Source organism: Castor canadensis, chromosome 4 (genome assembly GCF_047511655.1).
Source record: "Castor canadensis chromosome 4, mCasCan1.hap1v2, whole genome shotgun sequence".
Lineage (NCBI taxonomy): Eukaryota > Metazoa > Chordata > Mammalia > Rodentia > Castoridae > Castor > Castor canadensis.
Window position 1 is genome coordinate 154169150 of NC_133389.1, and position 16985 is coordinate 154186134.

Genomic DNA, 16985 nt, shown 5'->3' on the forward strand with positions numbered 1-16985 from the left:
CTCCTGGCACACACATAGTGGTGTGTGTGTTTGGGGGGGGTGTCAAATTTTTACATTTGTGAATTATGACTCCACCTGTTTTTCCTTTTAATATATGCCAAGAATTTCTACCAGGTATGTACTTCAATTATGTATCTCTAAATTATTCATTAATAACCATCTAGTCAGCATAAAACCTTTATATAGTGATCTTGAGGCTGTTCTGTTTACCTACTCTAGATCTTCAAGGGTCAATTACTATTAAGGTGGCAAGGAGAGACCAGTAGGTGGCCAAGAATGGCTCTTTGGACAGAAACTGGCTAATACTTTTAGCTTGTAGGATAGCTTCAAGCTGAAATAAATTGGGCTTGGAAATTGCAAGGGATGGAGTGCTGTCTACAAAAAGGCCCAATCTATAGTCCAATACCTAGATCTTCAAAGATAGGAAGCCAGGGAGTGGGGGAGAGTGGAATATCACATACGCACTACAGAAGACTGTTTACATATGACAAAATCAGACCACTTAGGATTAAGGAGGCTCTGGAATGTTATGTTGTGGTATAAAAAGTGAGAGACAAACACTGGAGCAGTCAGTCGTAGTCATCAGAGCAGAGAACTCAGCTGCCAAGAGGGGATCTCATTCATTCACCCTTGTTCACTCATCTACTCATTGAGTAAGTGACAACTAGACTAGAGAGGCTGAAATACTAAAGCCAGTTTATGTTTGCCCCCAAGTGACACAGGGAGGGACAGATATAAACACATAATTAAAATAAAGCACAACAAATAGGAGGTTTTGAGAGCATTAAGTCCTAATTATAATTAATATAATTAATTATTATTATATTAGCTAATTACAATTCCTCATTCCTGAGAAGCAGCAGCAGCTCCGGGGAAGTTTTCTTAGGTGAGAGAGGCATGACTTCCTCAAGGAAATGAAAATGGGAGTTGTGAGCTACGAATCAGAGTCTACCTACTGAATGGTCTAGAAACCATTTCCCCAAAGCCAGTGCGGTGCTGTCAGGGTTTTGAGTGAGGGAGGCACACGAACAAACGTGACTTTAGAAATGTCATCCTAACAATAATGAAAGATGATAGATTGGAGAGGGATTGTACTTGAGACAGGAAAGAAGCTAAGGGGTTGTTTCAATAAAGAGGCAAGAAATGGGAAAGATCTGGAACTTAAATATTAGTAGTGAAGGTGGATAGGGATTGCCATTGCAGTGGCAGCGGGAGTGGCTTACGTCCAGTTATCAGGCTTGCTTAAGAATCATTCAGGTAGCTCAATTTTCTAAACTACACAACACAAAATAGGGAGTCAGTTTAGTCAGGTTGGTTTGAGCTTCAGTGGTAGAACTTAAGTGGAGAGCAATAGAAGTATCTGCACGGGTAGTGTTTGGAGAATCATTAGCATTGAGCTGCTGGAGGGGAGAAATATCACCCAGGGAAGGCCCTAGTAAGAAGAAAATTGAGGTTGAGACTCTTGGGAATACGAAAAAGATAAAAGACAAGAACTGAGAAGAAAGGGCCAGAGAGGAAAGGAGAAAAATTCATGGTTGTGGGAATTATGGGGAAGGATTTGTAAGATTATGCTTAATACTGCCAAAATGTGGCCACTGAGATAGGGGCTAAGGTGTTTCCATTGATTTTGGTGAATGGGCAGTCATTGGTGACTTTTTTTTTTTTTTCATTTACTCTGCACTAGTGGGAATTGAGCTGTGTGATCTTGAACAAGTAATTTAATAATAATCTCTGCTTCATAGATCTGTTATAAGAGGTATGTGAAATAGCTGCCCACCAGATGGGCCCTCTCTGGAATTTATTTCCTTTAGACTTTTCATCTACAGTGCTCTAGTATGTTTTCAAAATATATAAACTTGGGTCAAGCGTGGTGGGTGATACTTGTAATCCCATCTATGTGGATGACAAAATACCTGAGAAAATCAATTTATAAGACGGTAGATCTAATTTTGTTTCATAGTTTCAGAAGCTTCAGTCCATGGATGCTTGGTCTGTTCCCTTTGTGTCTGTGACAAGGCAGTGCTTCATGGTAGGGGCCCTATGATGGAGCCAGGAAGCAAAAAAGAGAGGAATGGGTCAGGGTTTCAATTGCCCTCCGTAGGCACACCTCCAATGATCTCACTTCCTTCCACTAGGTCTCATCTCCTAAAGGTTCCACCACCTCTTAATAGTGCCACAGGCTGGTGATCAAGCCTTTAGCATGTGGGTTTTGGGGGTTATTTAAGATCCAAACCATAACTGTATCATTCTGATAGAGGATGTTGACAGTGGGGGAGGCTGTGTGTGTGTGAAGAAGCCTGGAAGGTATATGGAAAACTACTTTTCTACTCAGTTTTACTAGGAACCTAAAACTTCTCTAAAAATAAATCTTTTAAAATAATACTTTACTAAAATTAATTTTTCATTTTTGCTCTAGGAACAATTATCTGTCAAGGTCTCCTACATACTAACCAAAAGTGGAAACCTAGACAGCATGTGTCACATTTGGGAATATTGCTCCAAGCCATTTGCTGGATGACGAAGAAAGCTGATAGTTTTGAATGGGCCCAGCAATTTTCCTACCAAAGTTTGGGGATGGGATCCCTTTACAGGTTGATAAATCTAATAAAACTGTAAACAAGGCAATGGCTTTCACTATCTCTACTTTCATTCAGCTCTGTAGTGGAGGTCCTATCCAGTGTTACAAAGTGAGAAAAGGAAATAAATAGATATAGATTAGAAAGATATAAAACTCTTTGTTTGCATATAATTGTCTACATAGTAAAAAGGAATCTATAATCTATTAAAACAGTGCATTAAAATCACCAAATTTATCTATAGATGATATAATCCCATTCAAAATTCCAACAAGATTTGCTTATGTAAATTGACAACATGATTTTAGGTTTTACATGGAAATGAAGAGGACTTAGAATAACTGAGACAATCTTGAAGATAAAGAAATTTGCAGTATCTGCATTGTCAGATTTTAAGACTTTTTAAAATATATAAAGCTATACTATTCAGACAGTGTGGTTTAGAAATGGAACAGAAAGGAAGGTTCAGGAAAAGACCCACATGCACTCAATCAGTTAATTTTCAACAAAGGACCTAGTGCATTTCAATGTAGAAAGGAAGGTCTTTACACTAAACAATGCTGAAGCAACAGGATATAAGGACAAAGTAAACCATCACCACTAATTCATACATATAAATTAATTTGGGTTGGATCACAGACCTAAATAGAAAGACATACTGTAAAGTTTATAGAGGAAAATGTAGGAAAGTATCAGTGATCTTGGAGTGAGGAAGATTTCTTTGGGAGAATGCAAAATGTACCAACCACAAAAAATTATAATTGGATTTCATCAAAATTTAAAACTTCTCATCAAAAAGACATATTTAGGAAAGTAAAAATGGAAGCCTTATGAGATTATATTTGCAATACCTATATCTGACAAAGGATTAATATCAAGAATATATAATGAAATACAAACCAATAAGAAAAAGAAATATTCTAATAAAACAGCAGGCAAATGTCTTAATAGGCCCTTTACAAGATAAGATAGCAAAGTAACCAATAATATATGAAAAGGCACTGGTTAGCATCAATCAGAGAACTGATAATTAAAACCACAATGTGAAGCTGTTATAGATACACAAGAATGACTAAAACGTTAAAAATGTTGATAAAACCAAGTATCTATGAGGATGTAGAGCAACTGAAACTCTCATGTTGCCAACAGAAGTCTTTTTGTAGACAAGGTACTCACTTATTTTGGGTAATAGCTAGGACAAAAATTGATAGTCATAAGGTAAACCTCTATTTAACTTTATTGGGAAGTGCCAAATGATTTTCCAAAGTGGTTTTATTCTTTCTCACTCTGCTGTGCATACTTATTTCAAGGCATTTAGAGTACTTGACATCCCCTGCTTGTCAGGTCTACTTACCATGGTATCCTTTATCTATTGGACCAACATGAGTTTTGGAATATAGGAGAACAGCATATTTACAGGTATGCCCCATGAATGTAGTCTTCTGTCATTCCCAGGTGAATTTGAACTCCTTTTGATCTTTCATGATGGGTATTGAAAAGAATGCATCCACCAGATCAATAGTTGCATTCCAAGTGCCAGGAGACTGTTTTGATCTGTTTTAATAATATCCACCATATTTGGCATAGCAACTGCAACTGGGGACCCCACTTGCTTAAGTCTAGGGTTGTTCATCACCCTCTGTTGTGATCCAATTGATTCCTCAGGGACCATTCCAGTGAACAAGAAGAGAAGATGATGTACCATCTCAGCAGCCTTTATATTGTTGAGAGAGGCACTCTTCTCTGACATTCATCTAAATATGTTAGTGCTTTTGTTTTAATTCTTGCAGAGATGAAAGGTTGTGGTACAGATTCAAGAGCTGCCTACATTCATTTTCTGTTGCTGCTGCAACAAATTACCACAAATGTAATGTTTAAAACAATAAAAAAATTATCTTACAGTTCTGGAAGTCAACGTCCTAAAAGGGTCTTGCTGATACAAAATCAAGGTGTCGGCAGAGCTATGATCATTTTGGAGGGTCTAAGAGAAAAATGTATCTTTAACTTTTTTAGCTACTACAAGCTGATTGCATTCCTTGGCTCATTATCCCTCCCTCCACCTTCAAAGTCAGCAGCATCATATTTTGAAATCTCTCTTTAATGGCCTTCCTCTTCATGTGTAAGAACCTTTGTGATTACATTGAGCCACCTAATAAGGGAGAATAATCTCTTTAACTCAAGGTGAACTGATTAACAACTTTGGTCATTTTGCAACCTTAATTTCCCTTTTTAATGCAACCTAACATTCCAGGGAGTAGGACATGGACATCTTCCAGGTGCTCTTATTCTACCTACCACACTTCCATTAACTTGCCTTATCATAACACTCCTACTGCACAAAATTGTGTAGCAAATATGATTAATCTCCCAGCTGCTATATAAGTCCTTCCTGCATTTAGAGATTGGAAAAAGTCATCATAGGGTGGGGCCACAGATCCAGTACACTCGTGTGAGATGGATTTAGGATGGACTCCATTTATCACATGACTTCCAAGCCTATAGGCAATCTGATTCTTTCTGTTTATCAGAATCACCTATAATCCAGTACTCAACAGCCCTTGAAAGATCTGCTGTCCCCAAATACACAGTTATCTGGTAAATAACCCCAAGTCTTTGAGATGAATTGGGAAAAATAACAACTGTACATATGTTCTTTAGCATCATAGAATATTTTTTCAAAGGAAAGCAGCTTTCCCTCCAATGAATATATTCTGCTTCTAAAAACAGTGTGAGATCATGATTTTCCAATGTGACATTTGACACCAGCTTTTTGCTCTCCACAACTGATCTTCTTTGGATATATAAGTCAAACAATACCATCATCAACTGCCTAACATTCTTACCTCAAGAATACCATTAGGAATACCTACTAGATATCTTTACAGATTTCTAAAGGTTAAGGCTCTTTATTGTCATTCCAGCTCTGCTATCTATTATGGAAATCACATTCACCTTGCTTCTGATGGATAAGGGCTGCCATCTGGTCTCTTGTATGTCAGATGCTTTTCACTCCATTGATGCTAAGTAGCACAGGTCTATAATGACCTTCCCATTATAACCCTTGGCCCACAAATGACAACAACCATTAGCTTCTCGAAATCCTTACTGCTTTAGTGAAGGGATATTCTCTGTACCCTCATAGGCAGCATAGGTAGCTGAGCTTTTTTGATATAATGTAATAAATCCAATCAAACATGTCCACATTTTTGATCCTTTTGACCCTTTTCCTAATACTTTGCCAAGACAGTCCTGGCATCTCTATTTCATTTGCTGTAGGCCTCTAGAAAATGGTAGGCTTGAGAGTTAAGAAGTCATTCCTGCAGTATATTAGGCTTGACTCCAGAACTCATTGCCAGGATTTTAAATCATGCCTGCATGCTTATCAATACACTTCACTACCTAACCTTATAATTATCCTTTCTGAGCAGCCTCAAGTCACATTCTCAGGCATGTTATCCTCAAACAGGTTGGCATGCATAGTCTTTGGTAAATAATTCTCTTTCTTTCCATAGAATGGGCAACTCTTCCTATTTATACCATGCTAAGAACTGACCTAGTTTTTGTTGTAGAGCAGAGGTTAACATATAGGACCCAGGAGCTGGTCACTGAAAACTGCAGTAAAATTAAGCAACACTGCCGCACCAATTTGGTTATATATGGCCTATTGCTGCTTTCATGTTATAGTGACAGATTTGAGTAGTAGCCATGGGAACCATTTATGACAAAGACAGTATTTACTATCTGACTCTTTATAAGCAAGTTTTCCAATGCCCAGTCTAGATGAGCATTATAGGCTAAAACTTTCTGCAATGATAGAAATATTCCATCTACACTGTACACCAACGGTAGCCACTGACTACATGCGGTTAGCAAACACTTTAACTCTGCTAGTGTGATGGAGAAAAATAAATTTTTAATTTTTAAAAATTTTATTTCATTTTACTTGGTTGTGTGTGGCCAATGGGCATTGGATTGAACAACACAGATCTCAAAGCTCTGAAAGGAGCCAGGAAAGAGTAGGATCTTAGAGAGAAGAAGCATCATCTCAAAGGCCTCCCTCTCAGGTAAGGATTTTACATAGTCTACAGAAAATGGAAGCTTTCTTCCCAGTTATCACCAGGAGAGAACTACCCCTGCTGATCAATGGGACTCAGAGAAATTCTGGGGCTAGGAAGTGTTCAGGCGCACCCACCCAAAGCTTCTTATCCTAGGTCTCAGGGTCCTAACTTTACTGTAGGAGACACTGGAGCTATGAATTCAGCCTCTTTGTAGGTCTTCCAGACTTACGTTTAATCTTGGGACTGATTTTAGCATAGCCTCTGGAGGCAGGAGATAAGGGTCTCTTTAAACACTGCTACTGGCTCTATTATTTCCTTTCTTCCTGTGGATGTGTAAATATCAGCCAACTAATTGCCCAATCTTCCTAATTACTCCTGTTCATATCTTTTAAGTAATAAAGCTTTTACATAATCTACTACATCCCTTCCACATGTTCCCCATCTCCGTCTTCATAGGTGAAATCTAACAACTGTAATGCTGTGCCATGCTAGAGGTAATCATTGCTCTATTGCCAGGAGTGGAGGCTCTCCCATCTCTCCAATCAGTATCCCATTCTGAATGTACGCTTTCTATAAGCACTCTTGGATTCTCCCAGAAGCAGACCCCGAAACAATGATTTGATTGATTCCAGGAGAGAAGGTGAGGAGTGGCAAAGCAAGACAGGAAAAAGTAGGAAGTAAAAAAAAGGTATGCTAATAAGCACATTACTGTGGAGGACAACTGAGGCTCAATCCTGATGGCTATCCTGGGAAACTGTGGGGATTTGCCCTCCTACATCTTTGGCTGAAAGACGTCACTCCCATGTTACTTCTTTGGCACTTCCATCTCCCCTGTGCATAGGGTGAGATAAAAGTCTCAGGAGGAGAGTTGCAGGTGCTGTGTCTTCATATTCAGAAAGGGTGAGTGTTGAGGTTATATTGGCAGTGCACAGAGAACATCTGCTACCCCACTGAACACATAAAAAACCCATGAGGCCATTATAGTACTTCAGCAAAGAGGGGCAACCAGAGCTATAATAGTGAAATCAAAATGTAACACACACACACACACACACACACACACACCTGAAAAACAAAAACCAAAAAGCAAACAAACAAAAAACCCTCCTTGGTCACTATTGGAGGTAATGTATGTAATACCTCTGACAATTGACAACCCAGTATGAAAATTAAGCACTTAAACTGACTTTCCTATAATGAACTATATTTTAGAGTAATCAATTAATCTCAGTTGATGAAGGAAAGGTCTCATTTAAAGAAAAAATTATAATTCTCATCATCATTCTGGAAAGCTGAAATAGCATAAACTCTTTGATTTGCTTTAACTTCAAATAAAAGGGGGGAATAGATAAAACAAGGGATGGAAATTCTTGAAAAATGTTAAATCTGGGTTGAATTAGCTACATGGAATTTCACTATATTATTCTCTCATGTTTTTATGTTTGAATTTTTTTATGGTGAGAGAGTGAGAGTTAATTCTATTCTTTTCCTACCCCTTTCTGTATTATCATTAGTCTTGGGTTACACACATATTTTTATAATCCTGATTACCTATTATTAAGATAAACAAGGCACTAGATAATGCAATTAAATTGCAAGTGACAGCATCTTTCTTAAGATGCAAGTTCCCCATCATGGTGTCAGTTCCCGATGTGATTATATTATAATCTTAACATTTCTCTAATGAATCAATGTACTTACAGCAAGCTCAGTACTCACTATGAGATCTTGCACCTGCATATACCTCATAGGTTTGTTGTGTGAATGTAATAACCAAGGAATATGAATATCCCCTCAGAGTATCTGGTACCTGGGAAAGGTACTAAATATAGGCATATTTCGCATGCTCTCCTCCACTTCCAAACCTAAGTAGGAAGTTTTTTACATTCTTTTGGAATGTAAATATATTACTTGAGATGGGCATATGGGCACTAAGTTTTGTTTTTTTTTAAGTGTTTCACAAATTTATTGACAGCTGTGGCCTCATTCATGTTCATAGTCCAAGAGAGAAACAATATTCAAATAATAACAATCATTTCTTTTTTGTTTGTTTATTTACAGTACTGAGGTTGGAACACAGAGCCACTCCAGCAGACCTAATTGGGTACTAAGTTAATTCATTAGCACCCCCAAAGCATAAGCAGTGCTTAGCTTATCAGATCAACTACAGAAACAAGGTCCAGAGGCAATGAGACATTAGTTGCCTAAATGCTGCAGACAAGGCATTGCATAATAAAAATAAATATATTCTACCTTACTTTTGACTGTGCCTATGTACTTTCTGGATTACTATTGTTGTCAGTCTCATTTCATTTTCACAGATCTTTAACAGAGAGGCTCAAAAATCTTAAAGCATGGATTCCACATCAAACAACTCAAAAATGGTAGAGCTAGACATGGAGTGAGTCTTCTGAAGACTCTAGAAGGAGGTTCGACTGTCTGAATCTCAGAATGAAAGCACCAAAGAACAATAGAGCAGCAGAGTAGGATATTTATTTATTTTTTGGTGGTTCTGGGGTTTGAATTAAGAGACTTGTGCTTGCTAGGCAGGTGCTCTCCCACTCGAGTCACTTTGTCAGCTCTTTTTGTTGATTATTTTTGAAATAGAGTCTTATGTTTATATCTGGGCTGACCTAAACTGAGATCCTCCTATTTATGCTTCCTGCATAGCTGGGATGCCCAGCTTTTATTGGTTAAGATGGAGGTCTTGCAAACTTTTTGCCCAGGCTAGCCTTGAACCATGATATTCCTGATCATTATCCCCACCCCCACTCATCTGCTGGGATTACAGGTATGAGACACTGTGCCCAGCTAGGACTTCTTGAACAAAGGATAGGTGGTACAGTATTGTCCCCTTTACGAGAGCGGGTGTCTCCTGAGGATACCCTAGGGTGTTACATTTGTCCTTATTGTATTTATATGGAACCACAGGACAATCCTCTTGGTGACCTAGAATGGATCAATATTCAATAGCCAAACAATTGTCAGTTCCACTTCCCTAGAATGTTCATGATTGTGGTATTTTTACACACTGAGCTAAAACAACATGATTCCACCTCAAATTTTGTTAAAAGCAACTTCAAAATTATAACAGGACTGGGTGTTGTCACTTAATGGTAGAGCATGTGTTTAGTATGCTCCAGGCCCTGAATTCAATCCCTAGCACTCTCCCCAAAACATTATAACTGCAAAATATGTTGGGATTCTAGAAAAATCTAGCATCATTTTTCCTCAACTACATATATGATACTTGAATTTTTTTCCTTGCAAAACTATTGATACTTACTCCTGTTTTAGTCATTTCAAATGTAGGGCACAGTGAATTATAATGGTAAAAGGTTGACTATTATTATATCCCTTTCTGTGGAAAACATGTTTAAAAAGGAAAATAATCTTATGTATTTTACTGGTTTTCTAACTAAAACATACTTGTGGCTTTAAAGTTTTCAAATTAGAGAAAGGTACAAATTAGACCGTGATGTCTTCCCTGCAATCCTACTTTTGGGCATGTGCGATGGTTAATAGTTATTGTGTTTTTCAGACTTTTTATTTTACAGGGCTTACAAAGCACTTCCACACACTTCATCTCATTGAAACTTCACAACAGCAGTATTCAATTATAAATGTGAGATTGGGGAAATTGTTTTCCAGTGAACTTTAATAACCTTATCACGAAAGGGAGCTACCATGACTGACTACCTTCTATTCACATTTTTTTGCAAACCCAAGCCAGGATTGATTCACTGTGACCTTTTGTGCTCAATTCATATAGCAAAGAGCAGACTGGGCTGTGGAGAGCAGAATCAATCCGAAATCTGCTACACATTTGAGTTCTAGCAGCTACAGCCTTAGCTAAACACAAAACATTTGCATGGGTAATAGATAAAAATGAATAGCCTAATAAAACACCAAAGAGGGTCCTTCTTCAAGTTCAATAACAAAGAAGAGTGTGAGGCTAAACTGTGGTATAATACCAAGTTCAAATTAAGGTAAATTGTGCTGTCTCCTCCCATATAAGTGGGTAGAGATAGACTTACCACCAATTACCAGTTGGATATAAAGCAACAGCTCTCAAATTAATGATATAAAATAAGTCCCTCCAGGTTAATAGCATAGCCATGGTGATATCTGCTTAATTAGTGGACTCTTTGTTCTAGTAGATCTTATAGATAGATAAGATATTGAAATCAAGACTGGGTTGGGGAGGAGAGCATTGGAGAGAGGTTAGTGTCTTTGGTGAATCTGGTTCCCATATTTCTACCCAAGACTAATGGAAAGATAAAGACTTTGATTCTAAAGAGAAATCAACGTCATCTCTTGAAATTGTTTGAATACAATGAATTATTTATTTTGACCAAGAAGTTGCTTCAAGGAACCTGTTATAATGTCCAAGGGATAACCATGACTGCATTTGCCTTCAAGGACAAACTGAAGGATCGTTGATATTTTTCAGTCTTCACTCATTTTCCAAACCTTGAGCACAAAGACTTACTAGGTAAATTGGCCCTTTTTCCATCATGGCTTTAACATTTGAGGCTTGTATGTTTCTCTTCAACTCTTTCGTATCAACCAGACCCAGGAGGATGTAGTAAAGCAAGTGGGTATAATTTCCACGGAAACAAAAAAGTGGCGACCCATCTCTGAGCTCCCTTCCCTCTGAGAAAAATGCTGACTGTCTTGGAGTACTGTGACCTAGCTTGCAATGTTTTAATGGCTCTGATAGTGATTCATGTCTTCACTAAACAAACAGCTATCTCTCTAACCCCTCACAGCTTCCAGGGGGCCTCCTCCACAGAGCTGCCTCTGGTTGCTGTGCTGGCTTTGATGATGAGACCCTGGCAGCTAGTCTAAGAGAGAAAGAACATTCCAGGAATTTTAAGTAGTTTGGATCAGTAGTTGTCATGTACAATTGATGCTCATTTATATTTCACTAGCCAAAATCTAATGCTGCCCAAAATTGGGAAAGAAATATTTCAAATACTAATCAGGCTCAATCCTGCTTTGACGTAAAAAATGGGCTGTCCTACCTTCTTTCAATCTCAGTCTCAGAAGAGAGATTTAATACTTCTTGTCAGTGCTTTAAATACTTTGCTGTTCAGACTTCAATGAATCCACAATAATTATATCAGTTAAACCAGCTTGGTTTTTCCAAAGCTATTGCAAGCTTAGGGTGCTTTTGAACTCCTTACCATGGCACTTATGCTTTGATACTAGGTTTAATAGAGAAAGTGCTACTATGCAGATGGATCACCACTGAACCATTTAACCCCCTTACCTGTTAATTATTGTTGTTGTTGTTTTTATTCTATTGATTTAGTGGTCTATGGTTTCCCAACCCCCACCTTTCCAGAAAGTTTAATTACACAGAATCTAGGAGCCATATGCTATTCCCAACGGAGAGTGTTACAAAAGCCCTACTGGGGTTTAATTCTCAGAAGATCAAGTCATAAAGACGTCAGTAGATTATCATTAAGAAATGCTTAATATTTGTGTCTAACTAAGCCTTTTATAGGAGCATATGAGCTTTTATTTTGTCATTTCTATAAAGGAGACTAAAAATTATCTTTGTTTTACAGATGGAGAAAGTATGATACATAAGGATACCATTGTTTTTGGAGGGTTAGCAATTTCTTTAGGTAGAAATTAATTCTACCCATCTCTCATCATTCCTTTAAGAATATTCAACAATTTCATTAGAATTTTGACTTCAATCAGCATGCTCATTCTTATTGAATTAAGCTCTCCATTAAAATGAGATCTTGACATGTCCTGCTATGGTTTGAATATGGTTTGTCCTCTCCAAAACTCATGTTGAAATTTAATTCCCATTTGGCATATTAAGAAACAGGACCAGGTGGAACCTTTCTGAGGTTATCAGGGGTCTAACCCAAAGGATGAGTAAATTTATTCCCGTAATTGATGGGTTAATGGGTTATCTTGAGAGTGAGCCTATTATAAAAGAAAGCCCTGTTTGACAAGGTCCCTAACCAGGTGACCTGTCCCATATCATATGAAGCCACCCACCAGCTCAGGGCTCTGCTGGCAATAAGGCCATCACCAACCAGATGCAGTTCTTTAGCCATGGACCAGAATCCTGAGCCAAATAAACCTCTTTTCTTCATAACTGACCCAGTCCATAGTATTGTGTTATTTGTTGCAGAAAATGGACAAAGACATGCTCTTTTGGAAATATCCAGCTTTCAACTCTACAATGATTCAACATATAAAGGAACACAGTTGAGAATGACTTTCCTTCAGAGGAACACCAAAGAGTACAAAACACATTTATATAAATCCATGAAGCAAGTGCAGGAATGAGACTGTTTCCCTTCATATGAATGGGTGAATAGTCAGCCCAGCTCTTTGAGCCTCACCACACCTCCTGTTGTGCTAAAATAGAAACATGGGGATGTTGGGTGTAGACCTTTTTTATTTCTTCAGATGATGACTGAATCTCCCCTTCGGAATCTGTCTTAACTTCTTTGAAAATATAAATAATGCCAGGTTTGAGGTGTCACTCATGTGATAGAATGCCCACCTGGAAAGTGCAAGGCCCTAAGCTCAGACCCCAGTATAGGCCCCCAAAAAGGAAATTATAAACCAGTTACTGGTAATGACACCTCATAATTTTCTATATAAAAATAAATTAGAAGCCATGGAATGTATGTTCATTAACAAAAAAATAAATTATCAAAGAGACGAACATAAATGGTCATGAAATCAGAGCAGGCCTGCAAAATAGACATTGTAGGGTCAAAATAGAGAAGGGATGAATGATCACATAAGGCTAGCTTTGAACTTCTTAGTCAATATTTATCATGTTTCCTTTCAGCTCTCTAATAACTTTGTTGCTTTATGTTTGACCACCTCCTTTGAATCCAAACTTTCACTATTTGATGTTCTGTTTTTTAATCTTGCCTTATTCTACTTATACTGCTTCAAGATAAATATCAGCAACAAAATTGCTATTTTCACTGTAAGTGGGAATTTTTTTTTGGATGATATTAATAGCATAAGTCAGAAAAGGTTACCTCTTAAAGCAATGTAACTAGAGAGTTTTTAGGATTAACACCAAGTTGGGATGCTATAGTTTTAGGACTCAGATGATACAAGGTCTACTTCTGATTTGCCTTTTATTAATTTCATAGACTACTTAATAGGATGTTTGTAATTTAAATCACCCCCATGCTTTATAGGAGATAAAAAATTATGTAAATGTCAGTAAGCTTAAGCTACACCATAAGGACAGTCATTTACCATAACCAAAAATTCACATCCTTGGTGTCATCAGCTAGTTAGAAACTCTTCTCTCTCTAGGCGATTCAGCCACCTTAATCTCCCAAATCATCAGCGTATTCCTAATTAGAATAATTCATATGAAAAATAGATTTTCACTTTATTTGTGACCAAACTTGGCCAGAGATTTACTTTCAATAAGATCAATGAAGAGGTTATAGGGGAAATAATTACTCATTCTCCATCTCTAATTATTGTTGTTTACTGTTATCCACAAAATAGTCGATGCATAATTACCCTTCACTCAGCTCTTGATCTATTTAGCCCCATTCCAGATATTCTTAATGTCACCCATATACCTATAGACAAGTAGAGTGTAATGGACTTAGAGAACATCAGACAGCAGATCTTGAGCAATTCCGTAGGCTTAATGCATACACAGGCTCTTCTGCATTAGTAGTCATATTAGGACGCAATTGCTTTGTCTGACTATTGTCCGGTCCTTGCTCCCAAGACCCAGAGCCTGTTGAGCTTTCTTCAGTTCCCAGAATGAATTAGAAGACTGATCAATACTTCCTACTGAGCAAGTTTCTTCCAGGACCCATAATCAATCCATTTGGTAACTATTCCATAAGAATGGAACACAGATATAGCCATCCTGGAGCCATGTCACAGAGAGAGAGGATGATGACAACGATGATGATGATGAAGACAATGGATAATCCAATTTCCACATGGCAAAAGCCTACATTGCCATGGATTGTGTTTGTATAACCAAAATAATATACAGGAACATTGACTTAAGCCAGTAAAGTAAGGTCCTTTTTCTTCCTATAATAAATCTGGAGCTAGGTGATCTAAAGTTCAATGAAGCTATCACATACCCAAAATCTACCTTCTGCTCTGTCATCTGTTTGCAGCTCTTGTTCTCCTGTTTTCACAAAGCTACAGCACCTCTAGCCATATGATGAGGAAGGAGGGTGGGTTAGGGGCTTTCATAAAGTTGGGTTATGCCTTTTTATTCAAGAGTGAAAGCTCTCTTCAAGGAATTCCACTTATATTAGTTAGAACTTTGCCATCACTTATCGGCAAGGGAACAAGAAGGTAGTAATTTTAGCCAGGCATAGCACCATCTTGAACAAAATGAAATACTGAAATTAAGAAAGAAGGAAATGGATATGACAGGCAACTAGTAGTGTTTACCATTCTTACTGCTTACAAGTCTGTTTATCAGATACGTTATACACCTTTAAACTCTAACCTTGCACAGTAACAATTTTCCATATAATGAAAGTGAGAATTGAAGACTTTTAAGAAAATGTCAAAGTCATGCATGGTTACACACACCTGTAATCCTGGCACTGGGGAGACTGAGGCAGGAGAATTGTGAGTTTGAGAGAAAACTGGACTACCTTGAGACCCTGTTTAAAAATGAAGGAGGAAGAGAAGAAGTGGAGAAAAAGCAGGAGGAGGAGGAGGAAAAGAAGAAAGAAAATGGAAGATCCATGATTTGAATCCAAGTCAACTTCACTAAGGTAATAATAATAATAATAACAACAACAGCAACATTGGCCAAATGCTTGCCATGGTTAGGTATTTTGCTAGGTGGTTTATGTGCATTGACTCATTTCTCTTCATAGAAAACTAGTGAGGAAGGTATTTTTATTGTCTTCATTTAACAGATGAGGAAACCAAGGCTTAGAGAAGCTAAGGAACTTATTAAAGTCATACAGATTATACAAGGTAAAGTTCAAATTTGAGCCGAGTTCTTTTAGCTCTGGACACTCATTTCCACAGCTTCTGCAAAACCCACCTATTCAAATTGTATATACTGCAACCATCTCACTAAAGTTTGAGACACACCAGTGAACAAGCCAATGACCAAATACCCATAAGGGAGCCTCAGTCCGTTCTTGCTGACATAACAAAATACCTTAGACTGAGTAATTCATAAATAATAGATACTCATTTCTCACAAATTTGGTAGGTCTAAGATCAAAGCATTCACAGATTCAATGTCTGGTGAGGGCTCAATTTCTGCTTTCAAGATGGTGCCTCTTGCTGTGACCTCACCTGGCAGAAGGGATGGAAGGAGCTAGCTAGTTCCATCGAACCCTTTGTAAGGGCACTAATGTCATCAGTGAGTGTGGATTCCTCAGGGTCTAATCACCTACCAAGAGCTCTATCTCCCAACACCCCATCTTAGGGGTTAAGTTCTAGAACATAAAATTTGGTGATTTACCCTCTAAACAAAGGATCTGTGCTCCAAATTAAAAGGATTTGTCAGAGGAGGGCCTGAGAATTGAAACTGAAGATTTGAAAAATAGCATGAAGAGAAGTAATGTCCAGCTGGTGTTTAATCATGTGCCAGAATATGCACTTGATATTTTTCCATGACATAACGGGCCTCTTTCCTTAGATCAATGTGTATTTCTGATTAAATCACAAGGAAAGATCTATCATAGAAGATGTCTATCACTCATTACCTACCCAATAACCACTCTCCCATTCTGTTTTACTAATGGGACTCTCATTTTAATAAGGGCAATGTTAGGCTTAGATGTCTTTGACTCCATTGCATTGTCCATATGTTAATGGCGTATAGCTAAGCATAGTCCATCAGTTAGGTCTACTTGCAAAGTTAATTAATCTCTAAAAAGAGAAAAGTTTGTGTTCTATTTGGCAGTATAAATACTAAAATTGGAATGATACAGAGAAGACTAGTATGCCCCCTGTATAAGAATGTCATGCAAATGTATTAAGTGTTCCATATTTTGTGCAGTTCCTGGAGGTTGTTCAATACCTTTCTGTTTAATCCCAAAGAACAAAATGGCATGAGTCAAAACACAATATGTGATATCCAATATGGAAATTGAGTTTTCACTGCAAGGGAGAGAGAGCCTGACTCTTACCTGCTCAAGCACTTGCCTTTGTTCATTCCTCTTCTATCAGTATGGAATGCTGTTGTGATGTACCGTGGGGAAGCAACCATTTTATCAGAATGAAGATTACAGTTTCACAGTAAGGATGGCACAGTAAAAAAATGATCAACCTGAGTTCTTTAGCACTGTAAACCTACAAACCAACCTATACTTGCTTATCTCTGGACTTAGGA

General features: G+C 37.8%; 1 non-coding gene across 1 annotated transcript; it reads left to right on the forward strand.

The window, feature by feature from the left end:
- The first annotated feature begins 16542 nt into the window (after nt 1-16542).
- Nucleotides 16543-16647, forward strand: LOC141422830 (U6 spliceosomal RNA). The gene has a single exon (XR_012447551.1). It is a non-coding gene; the product is annotated as a U6 spliceosomal RNA (small nuclear RNA).
- The last annotated feature ends 338 nt before the right edge of the window (nt 16648-16985 follow it).